This window comes from Oryctolagus cuniculus, chromosome 2, assembly GCF_051225735.1.
Source record: "Oryctolagus cuniculus isolate XC-2025 breed Fujian yellow rabbit chromosome 2, ASM5122573v1, whole genome shotgun sequence".
NCBI classification, from domain to species: Eukaryota; Metazoa; Chordata; class Mammalia; order Lagomorpha; family Leporidae; genus Oryctolagus; species Oryctolagus cuniculus.
In genome coordinates, this window is record NC_142868.1 from 183,550,710 (window position 1) to 183,565,316 (window position 14,607).

Genomic DNA, 14,607 nt, shown 5'->3' on the forward strand with positions numbered 1-14,607 from the left:
TGCTCAATAAGTAGTAACTTATGTTAATATAGGAATTCTCTAGAAAGTTGATGGGAAAAAATGGAATTTAAAGATAAGATTAATGGTAGCTTTTTCACAATATGTATTTTTCATTAACTTATTTAAAAAATAAATAAAACAAGGGATCTTTATAGACTTCAATGCTCTTCTGCACCAAAACAGACAATCTTTTAATTCCATTCCGCATGAACTCTATGAAATATTCTCCTGCTGCACTCTGCCTCGGGTGCTTAGCGTGCTTAACACCTTTCTCCATCCTGCTCACAATTCGTACTCATTTTTGGATGCCACCAATGCCTGGCACGAACTTTATAACTGTACAGAGATGCTGAATAACCCCTGAACTATCATTGCCAGGGAAGAACACCACCAACTTTGCGAGAGGTTTTCCCACTAAAACCAGAGAACACACGGCTGCCTTCGGCGCTCACGTCACACAGACCCGCAGTGCCATGTCCACGTTCGGTTCTCTCAAGTTACGCACCAGAGAAGCAACCCTAGACGCCACGCTGACGGTCAACCGCCACTGACCGGCTGGTAATCCGCTCTTTACGACCGGCAGCCTCGGCGGGCAAGGACACTCCGCAGAAGCCAAGTGCGCCAGGGGCGAACGCCAGACCTCCGACGCAGCCCCGCCGGCGGGAGCCGCACGCCGCCTCCCACAGGCGCTCGCGCTGTTCCACACCTCCGAGTGTCCGCGCGCCGCGGGGACAGCGCCCAGGGCTGCGCTCGCCCGAGTTCTCCGCGAAAGCCGCAGGGTCCGCAGCCCGAGACCCGCCGCCCACCTGGGCCCTCCGGGGCCTCGCCCCGACCTCGGCCCGCCAGCGCCCTTTCCCGGCTGGCAGACGCTCCGGACGCGGACTCACCCGGACACCCGACGGGCCGCGGCCGGCGACGACCACCGCCTCGGCCCGGCCAGGGAAACGCCCGCGCGGCCCCTCACCCCGCCGAACGCGGCGCGGCCCCAGCAAACTCACCTGCGGCCGCGGCCTCGCAGCCTCGTCCTCCGTTCGCTCCAGGCGCCGCGGCCGCCGCTCGGCCCGAGCCCCTCAGAGGGGCAGCGCCGCCGCCCCCAGACCCGCTCAGACTCCGCCGCTGCGCCGCCGGGATCCCGCCCGCCTCCCTCGGGCTCCGCCGGACGCGCGCGCCTGCCGGGCTCCGCGCGGCCCCGAGGAGCGCGCGCCGGGGCGGGGCTTGCCGGGGCGGGTCGCTGAGGGCCCGGGCGTTACGCGCACCAATGGCGGCCGCCGCTCGTTGGCTGTTCCCTGGGCGCGGAAAGTGCAGGGGGCCGGGTGTGGGGCCTCCTCATTGGCCTCGGAACCTCTTCAGCCCCTGACTCAATCCGTGGAGCGGTGTCCCTGGACTGTGACGACGCTGAACTGTACCTCAGCTCAGATGCTCAGCGGCGACTGTTCCAGGACTCCCCACCCCCGCCCCGTTTGTGCTGGCTGCGAGGAAGCCCCGTCCTCACACGATTTAGCAGCCCCCTTGTTGACCCGTGACAAGGTCAGCCACAGACCCTCCAAATTCCCGTTCTCTGCTTCAAGAATTGGTTAGCTGAGGTGCTTGCGCTCGCTGCCTGGACAAGAGAGCGGCTGCCTTTACTTGCCCAGCCGGTTAGGCCTCCCTCGTCCGGGCCGCCGCGTCCCACCCTGCGGGGACCGCTGTCACCGCCACCCGGGTCTTTCCGGCCCACCCCGCCGAAGAACGTGTCTCCCGTGCAGCGTCTCCCGCAGGGAGGTCAGCTCTCAGAGCCGTGCTCCGGACTTCTTGTCGGGCCGGCACCTCGAGGAGTTACTTGGTTTTCTTTGGCAAAGAGACTTGACTTTGACCCTCGGGTGAAAGTTGTTGGGTTTTGGTTTTGTCCCAGCATCATTTGATGACAGGATTCTTTGTTGTCCAAAATCAGTTGACCACAGATGTGTACCTTTATTTTTGAATTCCAATTCGATACTATAGATCAATGTACCACACTGTTTACATTACTGTAACTTTTCCGTAGGTTTTGAAATCGGGAAGTGTGAGTTCTCCAACTTTGCTTCTTTTTCAAGGTTGTTTTGACGCTTCAGGGTCCCTTCAGTTCTATTTGAATCTTAAAATCAACTCCATTTCTGGAGAGAGAGAGAGAGAGAGAGGAAGGGAGGGAGGGAGGGAGGGAGAGAGAGAGAATGGGATTTTGATAGGGATTGAATTTAATGGGTAGATCAGTTTGAGTATTGGCATCTTAATGTTTATTCATAAACAAAAAGTATTTAAGCCTTTTAAAATTTTAGCAGTTTTATAGTTTTCAGTGTAGAAGTCTTGTGCTTCCTTAGTTAAATTTATCCAGAAGTATTTTATTCTTTTTGTTGCTATTGTAAAAAAGAATTGTTTTCTTGGGGTGGGCATTGTGGTGCACTGGGTTAGGCTGCCTCTTGGGACAACCACAAGTGCCAGAGTGAGTCCTGGCTACTCTGACTCCCATCCAGCTCCCTGCTAAGGCATCTGGGAAGCAGCAGTTGATGGCTCAAGTACCTGAGTTCCTGTTACCTACCCAGAAGACCTGGTTGGAGATCCTGGCTGCTGGCTTTAGCATGGCTCAGCCCTGACCATTGTAGTCATTTGGAGAGAACCACCAGTTGGAAGATCTGTCTCTTTCCCTCTCTCTGTCACTATATCAAATAAATAAAAACATCTTTTTAAAATTAATCCATTTTTAAATAATTATTTTTAATTTCCTTTTTGGATTTTTCATTGTCAGTATATAGAAATACTGCTGCTTTTTGTGTATTGATCTTGTATCCAGTAACTTTGCCCAATTCATCTATTAGCTCTAATAGTCTGTTATAAGGTCCTGTAGGATTTTGTTCACACAAGACCATGTCATCTGTGAATAACATAGTTTTACTTATTCTTTTCTGATGTGGACCCCTTTTATTTCTTTTTCTTGTTTAATTGTTCTAGCTAGAACTTCCAGTACAGTGTTGGAGATGATGAAAGCAGCCTTTCTTGTTTTGTTCCTAATCTTTACTTTGTCTTTCACCACTGAACACGATGTTAGCTGTGGTTTTTTCATAAATGCCCTTTACCATGTTGAAGAAACTCCCTTTTATTCCTAGTTTGTTGAGTGTCTTTATCATCATAGGATGTTAGCTTTTTTTTTTAAGATTTATTTATTTATTTGAAAGGCAGAGTTGCAGAGAGAGAGGGAGAGACAGATCTTCCATCTGCTGGTTCATTCCCCAGTGGCCGCAATGGCTGGAACCGAGAACCAGGAACTTCTGGGTCTCCAAAGTGGGTGCAGGGGCCCATGTATATGAGCCACTTTTTTTTTTTAAAGATTTATTTATTTGAAAGGCACAGTTATAGAGAGAGAAAGGAGGGAGAGATAGACAGAGATCTTCCATCTGCTGGTTCACTCGCCAAATGGCTGCAAGGGCTGGAGCTGGGCTGATTCAAAGTCAGGAGCTTCCTCCAGGTCTCTCAGGCAGGTGCAGGGACCCAAGTACTTGGGCCATAGTGCACTGCTTTCCCAGGTGCATTAGCAGGGAGTTGGACTGGTGCCCACATGGGAGGCCAGAGTTGCAGGTGGTGGCTAACCCACTACACCACGTGCCACAATGCAGGCCCTGATGTTTGCTTTTGTCAGATGTTTTTTCAATGTCAATTGAGATGATCATGTGGCCTTTCCTAAATTCTATTAATGTGGCATATTACATTGACTTTTTAAAATGCAAATACTATTTATGAGCTTCTTAGTGATCTTTTAATTGGAGATTTCAGAAGCGGGTAGTAGTACATCTTTATTAAGCCTCCCAACCTAACCTGTCCAACTATATTCAGTAAATGGTCTAGTTTAACACCCTTCAGTCTTGTTTAATAAGAAAAATAAATTGGCATCTTGGACTTATATCCAGCTTTATTAATCTATTGTAATACCTAACAGATAAAGCCGCTGATCCAGTGCCATTTGTCAAACAGTCTGTTCTTTTCTCATTGGTTTCTAATGCTGCTTCGTACATCAAAACCCCATCAATGCTGAGGTCTCTTTCTGGGCCCTGTAATTCTGTTCTCCTGATTTATTTGTTGTACGTTTTTTAAAATCTTTTTTCTTATTTATTATATGATTTTTCTTTAATCCTTTTCAACATTTTGAATTATAAAATTCAGCAGCTTTAAGTACATTCACAATATTGCTCAACCATCTCACCCCATTTCTAAAAGTTTTTCATCGTCTCAAGAAACTATACCTGTTAAACAGTAACTCCCATGCTCTTCCTTATCTTAGTTGCTGGTAACCTCTCTTCTACTTTCTGTCTCTAAATTTACCCATTCTCTATATTTCATGTCAGTGGAATCCTGGAATATTTGACCTGGATTGTGAATAATACTGCATGAACATTGAAGTAAAAGTATCTGACTGAGTCCCTACTTTCTTTTTTCTTAAAGATTTATTTATTTGAAAGGCAGAGTTAGAGGAGAGACAGAGAGAGATCTTTCACCTGCCACTTCATTCCCCAGATGACCTTAACAGCCAGGGCTAGGCTAAACCAGGTGGAAACCAGGAGCCTGGAACTCTATCAGGTCTCCCACCTGGATGCAGGGGCCCAGGCACTTGGCCCATCCTCTGTTGCTTTCCCAGGTGCAGTACCAAGAAAACTGGACTGGAAGTGGAAGAGCAGGTACTCAAACCAGCACCGGCCACTGGAGTCTCAATTCTTTTGGATATACACCTAAAAGTAGAATATGATATTTCTATGTTTAACATTTTGAAGAACTACCAAACTTTTCCACAGCAGTTACACCATTATGCATACTCACAAGCAATGCACAAGGATTCCAATTTCTTCACATCCTCAAACACATTATTTTCCATTTGTGTGTTTTTGTTTACAGCAGCCATCCTAATAGGTATGAAGTAGTATTTCATGATTTTTGATTTGCATTTCCCTAATGGCTAGTGATGCTGAGCATCTTTTCATGTGCTTATTGGCCATTTGTGTATCTTCTTTGGAAAAATGTCTACTTAAGTCTTTTACCTGGCTTTTAAAAAAAAGTTTATTTATTTATTTGAAAGACAGAGTGAGGGAGATGAAGAGATATCTTCCATCTGCTGGTTCACCCCCAAAATGACCATAACAGTCAAGGCTGAGTCAGGCTGAAACCAAAAGCCAAGAACTACACCTAGGTTTCCCACAAGGGTAACAGGGACCCAAGTATTTAAGTCATCATTTACTGCCTCCCAAAATGCACATTAACAGTAGATTGTACTGGGAGCAAAGTAGCTGAGACCTGAACCAGCACTCCAATATGGGATGCAGGCATCCCAAGTGGCAGCTTAACCTGCTGTGCCACAATGCCCGTAAGCTTTGCCTGTTTCTGAACACTTTTTTGTTGTTGATCTATAGGAATGTTTTATATGTATACTAAGATATTAATCCATTTTATCCCATCTTTGGATTGTATTTGCACAATATTGACAGTATTTTTTTTTTTTTTTTTTTTTTTTACAGATAGAGCTAGACAATGAGAGAGACAGAGAGAAAGGTCTTCCTTCTGTTGGTTCACTCCCCAAATTGCTGTTATGGCCAGTGCTGTGCTGATCCGAAGCCAGGAGCCAGGTGCTTCTTCATGGTTTCCCATGTGGGTGCAGGGGCCCAAGTACTTGGGCCATCCCCCACTGCCTTCCTGGGCCACAGCAGAGAGCTGGACTGGAAGAGGAGCAGCTGGGACTAGAACCTGGCGCCCATATGGGATGCTGGAGCCGCAGGTGGAGGATTAACAAAGTGAGCCATGGTGCCGGCCCCTGATAGTATCTTTTAATATATGAAAATTTTAAATTATGGGCCGGCGCTGCGGCTCACTAGGCTAATCCTCCGACTAGCGGCGCCGGCACACCGGGTTCTAGTCCCGGTTGGGGCGCCGGATTCTGTCCCGGCTGCCCCTCTTCCAGGCCAGCTCTCTGCTGTGGCCAGGGAGTGCAGTGGAGGATGGCCCAGGTGCTTGGGCCCTGCACCCCATGGGAGACCAGGAGAAGCACCTGGATCCTGGCTCCTGCCATCGGATCAGCGCGGTGCGCCGGCCGCGGCGGCCATTGGAGGGTGAACCAATGGCAAAAGGAAGACCTTTCTCTCTCTCTCTCTCTCTCTCTCTCTCACTGTCCACTCTGCCTGTCCAAAAAAAAAAAAAAAAAAAATTTAAATTATGGTCAGTTTTATCCAATTTTTCTCTTTCTTTGCCTCTGCTTTAAAGTCATATCCAAGAAACCATCATCAAATCCAACGTAGTGAAGATTTTTCTGTTTTCTTCTGTTTTGTAGTTTTAGCTCTGGTGTTTCAACTATTTTTAGTTTTTTTTTAAGCCTATGATCTAAAATAAGGCTCCAGCTTCATTCATTACATGTGAGTATCCAATGTTCCCAGCACCATTTGCTGAAGAGTCTGTCCTTTCTCCATCGAATGGTGTTCGGAGTGGCCCATAATCCTTTTACTATGCTTTTTGATTTTATTTTCCAGTATTTTATTAAGGATTTTTGCATTGTTATCCATGAGGAAATTATTTTATAGTTTCCCTTTTTTGTAATGTTACCATCTGGTTTGGTATCAAAGTAATGATAGTTTCATAGAATGAGTTAGGAAGTGTTTCCTCCTGTTTTTTGGAAGATTTTGAGGAAGATTGGTGTTAATTCTCACTTTTTAAAAAATTTATTTATTTATTTGAAAGACAGAGTTACACAGAAAGAGAAGGAGAGGCAGAGAGAGAGGGAGAAGCCTTCTATCTGCTGGTTCACTCCCCAGTTGGCTGCAACAGCCGGAACTGCACTGATCTGAAGCAAGGAGCCAGAGCTTCTTCTGGGTCTCCCACGTGGGTGCAGGGGCCCAAGCACTTGGGCCATCCTCTACTGCCTTCCCAGGCCATAGCAGAGAGCTGGATTGGAAGAGGAGCATCCGGGACTCGAACTGGTGCCCATATGGGATGCTGGCGCTTCAGGCCACAGCGCTGGCCCCTAAATTACAGTCTCTTAACTGCATCCTGTACTTAAGAATCCGAACCATCTCTTCATAGAGGACCTTCCTACAGCTAAATCTTATTTGCTCCCTTGGGAGTAAATTTTTACAAAAATAATAATTTTGTTATGGCTTATCCTTTGTGTTAAGCATTTGTATTCCATATCATTACTTTCTCAGTTTTAAAGATTATTTATTTGAAATGCAGACTGACAGAAAGAGACAGAGAAAGTGACAGAGAGAGAGGGAGAGAGGGAGAGAGAGAGGGAGAGAGGGAGAGAGAGAGATCTTCCAGCTGCTGGTTCACTCCCTAAATGCCTGCAACAGTTAGGTCTGGGTTAGACTGAAGCCAAGAGGCAGTAACTCCATCTGGGTCTCCCACAAGGATAGCAGGAACACTGCCTTCCCAGGCCTGAGAGCAGGAAGCTGGATGGGAAGCCGAGTAGTCAGGACTCAAGCTGAGACTCCAATATACACTATGGTCAGCCCAGGAATAAGCTTAATGTGCTGTACCACAACTCCTGCTCTATGTAATATTACTTCATGTTCTTATTTGTAGTATGACTTTCTCCCAATCTGGTTTTTCTTTTAGTTTTCTTAAAAGTGTCTTTTTAAAGGGTAAGTGTTTTTTTTTTTTAATTTAGAAGATGTCCAATTTATCTTTTTTCTTGCATTTAAACTTGTATTTGTTTATTTTTATTTATTTGAAAGGGAGAGAGAGAGAGAGAGCGCGCGCTTCAATCTGCTGATTCAATCCCCAAATGCCCGTAATAGTCAAAGCTGGCCCAGGCCAAAACCAGGAGTCTATAATTCAATTTGGGTTTCCCATGTGGGTGGCAGGGACCCAACTACTTGGACCACCATCTGCTGCTTCCCAGGGTGCACAGCAGCAACAGCCTGGAATCAGAAGCAGAGCTAAGACTTGAACTTCTGCTCTCCAAAATGGGATGCGGATGTCTCACCTACTGCACCAAACACCTGCCCCAACTTCTTCTTTTATAGTTTGTTTCGTGTCCTTCATAAGAAATCTTTCCCTACCCTGTGGTCACAGATTTTCTTTTATATTTTATTCTTAAAAATTTAGTTTTAGCTTTCTATTTAATTTTATGGTCAAATTGAAGTTCCTTGTTACGTACACTATGAGGTAATGGTGAAGATTCATGTATTTCTTTGCACAGGAACATACAGTTGTTCTTGCTTCTGTTATTAAAAGAATATCTTGGGCCGGCGCTGTGGCTCACTAGGTTAATCCTCCGCCTGTGGTGCCGGCATCCCATATGGGCACCGGGTTCTAGTCCTGGTTGCTCCTCTTCCAGTCCAGCTCTCTGCTGTGGCCCAGGAGGGCAGGGGAGGATGGTCTCCCTCATGGGAGACCAGGAAGAAGCACCCGGCTCCTGGCTTCAGATCAGCGCAGTGCCGGCCGTGGTGGTCATTTGGGGAGTGAACCAACAGAAGGAAGACCTTTCTCTTTGTCTCTCTCTCTCACTGTCTATAACTCTACCTGTTGAAAAGGAAAGGAAAGCAAAGGGGAAGGGGTACGGGAAGGGGGGGAGGGGAAAGAGAGAAAAGAGAGAAAAGAATATCTTGGGGCCGGCGCAGCAGCTCAATAGGCTAATCCTCCGCCTAGCTGTGCCTGCACACCATGTTCTAGTCCCGGTCAGGGCGCCGGATTCTGTCCCAGTTGCCCCTCTTCCAGGCCAGCTCTCTACTGTGGCCAGGGAGTGCAGTGGAGGATGGCTCAAGTGCTTGGGCCCTGCACCCCATGGGAGACCAGGAGAAGCACCTGGCTCCTGCCTTCGGATAGGTGCGGTGCGCCGGCTGCAGCATGCCAGCTGCGGCGGCCATTGGAGGGTGAACCAATGGCAAAAGGAAGACCTTTCTCTCTCTCTCTCTCTCTCTCTCACTGTCCACTCTGCCTGTAAAAAAAAAAAAAAAAAAAAAAAAAAAGAATATCTTGGGGCAGGGATCTGTCCTAGTAGTTAAGGTGCCGATTAAAGAGGGTGTTTGGTGCAGTGGTTGACGCCACTTGAGATCCCCACATCCCATATCAGAACCCCTGGTTCAAGTCCTGGCTCTCCTTCCAATCGAGGTCCTGTTTAATGTACACCTGGGAGGCAGCAGATGATAGCTCAAGTAGGTGTTCCCTGTTTCCATATGGAAGACCCAGATGGAGTTCCTGGCTTCTGACTTTGGTCTGCCCCAGCCTTGCTGTAATAAGTACTTGAGTGAACCAGTGGAAAGAAATGTTTCTCTGTCTCAATCCTTCTTTCAAATAAATAAATTTAATTAATTAATTAACACTACTTTTAAAAAAAGGTTTATTTATTTATTTGAAAGGCAGAGTTAGAGAGGGAGAGGCAGAGAGGAACAGAGCTTCCATCCACTGGTTCACTCCCTAGATGGCTGTAATGGCTAGAGTTGGGCAGATCTGAAGCCAAGCACTTGGGCCATCTTGCACTGTTTTCCCAGGTGCATTAGCATGAGCTGGATCTGAAGTGGAGCAGCCAGGACTAGAACCAGCACCCATATGGGATGCTGGCACTGCAGATGGTGGTTTTACCCACTATGCCACAGCATCAGTCCTTAAATAGCACTTACAAAAAAAAAGACACTGGTTAAAAAGTCCCTGTCCCACATTGGAGTACCTGGGTTGGAGTTCTGGCTCTGGCTCCTGATTCTAGGTTCCTTTTAATGCAGACTCTGGGAGGCTGCTGTGGTGACTCAAGCTACTGGGTTCCTGCTGTCCACATGGGAGACCTGCATTGTGTTCCTTTGACCTGGATTAGCTCAGGCCGTTGCAGGCATTTGGAGGAGTGAATCAGTAGATGGGAGTGCTTTCTCTCATAAATGTTTTTTCCCAATTTATTACTTTGACTTCTCTGCAACAATTTATCTTACATGAGTCTGTCCAGACTTTTTTTTTCTCATGTTTTGAATGTAATATATCAGTTTATCTTTTATTTATTTTTATTTAATTGGAAAGGAAGAGAGAGACACACATAGACAGTGACAAATCTTTCTTCTGTTGGCTCACTGCTAAATGTCTACAACAGCCAGGGCTGGGCCAAGCAAAAGCTAGTGGACTAGAGGCCGGCGCCGTGGCTCACTAGGCTAATCCTCTGCCTGCGGTGCCGGTACCCCGGGTTCTAGTCCTGGTTGGGGTGCCGGATTCTGTTCCAGTTGCTCCTCTTCCAGTCCAGTTCTCTTCTGTGGCCAGGAGGGCAGTGGAGGATGGCCCAAGTGCTTGGGCCCTGTACCGGCATGGGAGACCAAGAGGAAGTACCTGGCTTCTGGCACAGCACACCGGCTGTAGCAGCCATTTAGGGGGTGAACCAACGGAAGGAAGACCTTTCTCTCTGTCTCTCTCTCTCACTGTCTCACTCTCCCTGTCCAAAAACAAACAACAACAAAAAAAAGCTAGCGGATTAGAAATCAGTCTTGAGCTCCTGTGGGGGAGGGGGTAGGGCCCAAACTACTTGAGCAGCTGCTTCCCAGAGTACACAGCAGCAGGGAGCCAGACTCAGACCTGGAATCAGGACTGGAACCAATATGGGATTCAGGTATCCAAAGTGTTGACTTGGGGCCGGTGCTGTGGTGCAGCAGGTTGAAGCCGTGGCCTGAAGCGCTGGCATCCCATATGGGCGCCAGTTCTTGTCTCGGCTGCTCCTCTTCCGATATAGCTCTCTGCTATGGCCTGGGATAGCAGAAGATGGCCCAAGTCCTTGGGCCTTTGGCACCCATGTGGGAGACCAGAAGAAGCTCCTGGCTTTGAATCAGCACAGCTCTGACTGTTGCGGCCATCTGGGGAGTGAACCAGTGGATGGAAGACCTCTATCTGTCTCTACTCTGTAACTCTGTCTTTCAAATAAAGAGTAGCATCTGACACATGATAAGTCCTCAGTAAGTGGCAACTGCTTTGAAAAAAAAAAAGTGCTGACTTAACTGCTGTGCCAAATGCCTATACTGAAACTCTTCTGCTGTTTCCTGTTCATCTCAGTGTATTGGTGCAGCTGTTGTGGTGCGGTGGGCTAAGCTACCGCTTGGGATGCCCACATCTTGGGATGAAAATAAATAAATAAACATTTAAAAAATAAAACTGATTCTAAAGACCTATGCAGTTGCAAAGAACATAAAGTTATCTAAACAAGAAGTGAATAAAACTGGAGGACTTACACTATCTCATTTTAAGTCTTACTATAAGGCTATATAATAATCAGAACAGTATAACAGAGTACACTGTCTAATTATTTATTTATTTAATTATTTATTTGAAAGGGAGAAAGACAGGAAGAGAAAGAGATCTTCCATTTTCTGGTTTACTCCCCAAATTCCCACAACAGCAAGGGCTGGGCTGGGAAGAAGCCAGGAATCCAGTAACTCCATCCGGGTCCTCCAAGTAGGTGGCAAGAACTCAAGCACTTGGCCAGTTATACACTACCTCCCAGGATGCATTAGCAGGAAGTCTACTCAAATTAGCACTCCACTATGAGATCTTGGCATCCTAAGTGTGGCTTAAGCTGCCGTATTATAACACTTCCTTTAAATTCAGTTTCTTAATGTTTAATATCTGCTGAGATTTTGGCTGGGATTGATTTGAATCTATTGATCAACTTGGGGATACTTTCCATCTGACACTATTGTCACCTAGTCAATCTCTCCATTTATTTAGGCCTCCTTTTCTCTATGCAATGCTTTTTTTTCCATTGTATACATTTTCCATATATTTTGTTAAATTTAGCTTTATATATTTTAAAGAATGTCCAACTGTTAGTTGCTATTAAGCAGAAGCAGATTAACTTTTTAAAAATTGGTCTGGGGCCAGCAGTGTGGCATAGTGTGTAGAGCCACCGCCGGCAGTGCTGGTATCCCATGTGGGCATTGGTTTGAGACCCGGCTGCTATACTTCCGATGCTCTCTGCTGTGGCCTAGGAAAGCAGTGGAAGACATGGGGGACCTGGAGGATGCTCCTTGTTCCTGGCTTTGGATGGGCCCAGCTCTGGTCCTTGTAGCCAATTGGGGAGTGAACCAGCACATGGAAGACCTCTCTCTGTATTTCTCTGCTTCTCCTTCTCTCTTTGTGTAATTCTGACTTTCTTTTTTTTATTTTTTATTTTTTGACAGGCAGAGTGGACAGTGAGAGAGAGAGAGAGAAAGGTCTTCCTTTTGCCATTGGTTCACCCTCCAATGGCCACTGCAGCTGGCGCGCTGCAGCTGGCGCGCTGCAGCCGGCGCACCGCGCTGATCTGATGATGGCAGGAGCCAGGTACTTATTCTGGTCTCCCATGGGGTGCAGGGCCCAAGCACTTGGGCCATCATCCACTGCACTCCCTGGCCACAGCAGAGAGCTGGCCTGGAAGAGGGGCAACTGGGACAGAATCTGGAGCCCTGACCGGGACTAGAACCCGGTGTGCCGGCACCGCAAGGCGGAGGATTAGCCTAGTGAGCTGTGGCGCCGGCCAATTCTGACTTTCAAATAAAATAAATAAACCTTTGAAACAAAAAATTGGTCTGATATTTTGACTTGATTAAACTTGTTCATAATCCAAATCTTTTTTCCTTATTTTTTAGAGATTTAAGATTTTCTATGAGACAACCACATTTGCCAATAAAGATAGTTCCCTCTTCCTTTCCAAACTGTATACATTTTCTTTTTCTTTCTATCATATTAAATAGGGCTTCAAGTGTAATGTTGAACAGAAGTTATTAGAGCAGACATTCTTGTCATGTTCCTAAAATTAGGAGAAAAGCATTTGGCATTCACATTTATTATGTTAGCTATGGAATTTTTTTTTTTTTTAGATTTTCTTTATCAGGTTGAGGAAGTTGCCTTCTACTTTTGTGTTACTGAGATGTTAAAATTCTTGAATGGATGTTGAATTTGTCAAATGATTTTTCTGAATCTACTGAGATTTTATCTTTATTTATGTTGATTTTATTTATTACATTGTTTTATTTTCAAATGTTATTTTTGCATTCTGGGTTTGAACCCTATTTGGCCATGATGCATAATTCTTTCTATATATTCTTGACCCTGATTTGTTAAAATTTTGTTAAGGTAGCCGGCGCCGTGGCTCAATAGGCTAATCCTCCACCTTGCGGCGCCGGCACACCGGGTTCTAGTCCCGGTCGGGGCGCCGGATTCTGTCCCGGTTGCCCCTCTTCCAGGCCAGCTCTCTGCTATGGCCAGGGAGTGCAGTGGTGGATGGCCCAGGTGCTTGGGCCCTGCACCCCATGGGAGACCAGGAAAAGCACCTGGATCCTGGCTCCTGCCATCGGATCAGCGCGGTGCGCCGGCTGCAGCGGCGGCCATTGGAGGGTGATCCAACGGCAAAGGAAGACCTTTCTCTCTGTCTCTCTCTCTCACTGTCCACTCTGCCTGTCAAAAAAAAAAAAAAAAAAAATTTTTGTTAAGGATTTTTACTTCACAGTAATACTTGTGTGAGTTTTATTTTCTTTTTGGTCTTAATGTCAGGGTAATGCTGACTTTATAATGAGCTAAGAAGTATTTCTGTCTTCTATATTCTGAAAGATTAGGTGTAAAATTGGAACTGTTTTCCCTTGCATATTGGATAGAATTCACAGATGACGTCATCAGAGACTAGTGTATTACTTGTGGGAAATATTTAACTACATACCTAATTTCTTTAATCAGTGAGAAAAAAAATGTCCTAAAAAGTCTGCAAAAGATTTCCAAACACTGAGACTTATCTGAAGAATGGCCGGTAGAGCTATTAATTTTATCTTCCAGGTCTCTTTGACTTGGTGATGTGCATGTAGTGTTTGTTTCTTCTTAGCCATCTGGAGCAACCCTTTGTTCTTTATCTGTACATTCCTTATCTGTTCCCAGAAATGTCCTTCCTAACATTAATAAGTAGTCTTCTTTTCAGAGAGGATGTTTGTGGCCAATCATGTTCTAAAGAAAGTAATTTCCAACCCAAGAGAAATTCACCCCCTCATTGTCCGATCTCTATTTGCCTAAAGCCAGCCTTTTAGGCCAAGCCAAAGAACATTCACTATGAATGGTAAATGAAAATTTACTGTCACAGGCAACAGGAGTTCTGATTAGCATTTGACAGTCTTTGGGCTTATGTCTCCTAGGCCTGCATTACTTACATTCTTCTCTGGATAAACCTTATATTCTATTAATGATTTTATGTTAGCCTGTTTTTTTTTCCAGTGACACCAATAATAAGGTTATTCAAGTTCTTTGTGAATGAGCATTGATTAATTTCAGATCAAAGAATTTTTCTACTTTATCTTAATTTTTGGAGCTTGTTGGAATAAAGTTCATATATATATGTGTATATATATATATGTGTGTGTGTATATATATATATATGAAGGGCCTTCAAAAATTCATGGGATATATGTATTTTAGAAATTTGATTGGATTGAAATTGATTTCCTATTTTTGCACCAAAATAAGCTTATCTTTAATTTTATGTTCTCACAAACTTCTTGATGTACCCTTGTATAGCATCCATTTTATTCCTTTAATGCTTATAGTAGAGGTCCAAACAGTAGCCCATGGGCCAAATCTAGCCTGTGTCTTGTTTTTGTATGCTTGTGAGTAGAAGAAGGTTCTACATTTTTAAAGGGT

The 14,607-nt window shown here is 45.5% G+C and overlaps 1 protein-coding gene across 2 annotated transcripts in view; it reads right to left on the minus strand.

Moving 5' to 3' along the window:
• Positions 1 to 1,201, minus strand: part of UBXN2A (UBX domain protein 2A) — a 54,539-nt gene extending 53,338 nt beyond the window's left edge. The window contains exon 1 of one of the 2 annotated variants that reach the window (XM_008254795.5): positions 999 to 1,201. The gene's annotated coding sequence lies outside the window, so the exon portion shown is untranslated. The remainder of the gene's footprint in view (positions 1 to 998) is intronic. The other variant, XM_089326773.1, reaches the window with a different exon arrangement.
• Positions 1,202 to 14,607: the final 13,406 nt, after the last annotated feature.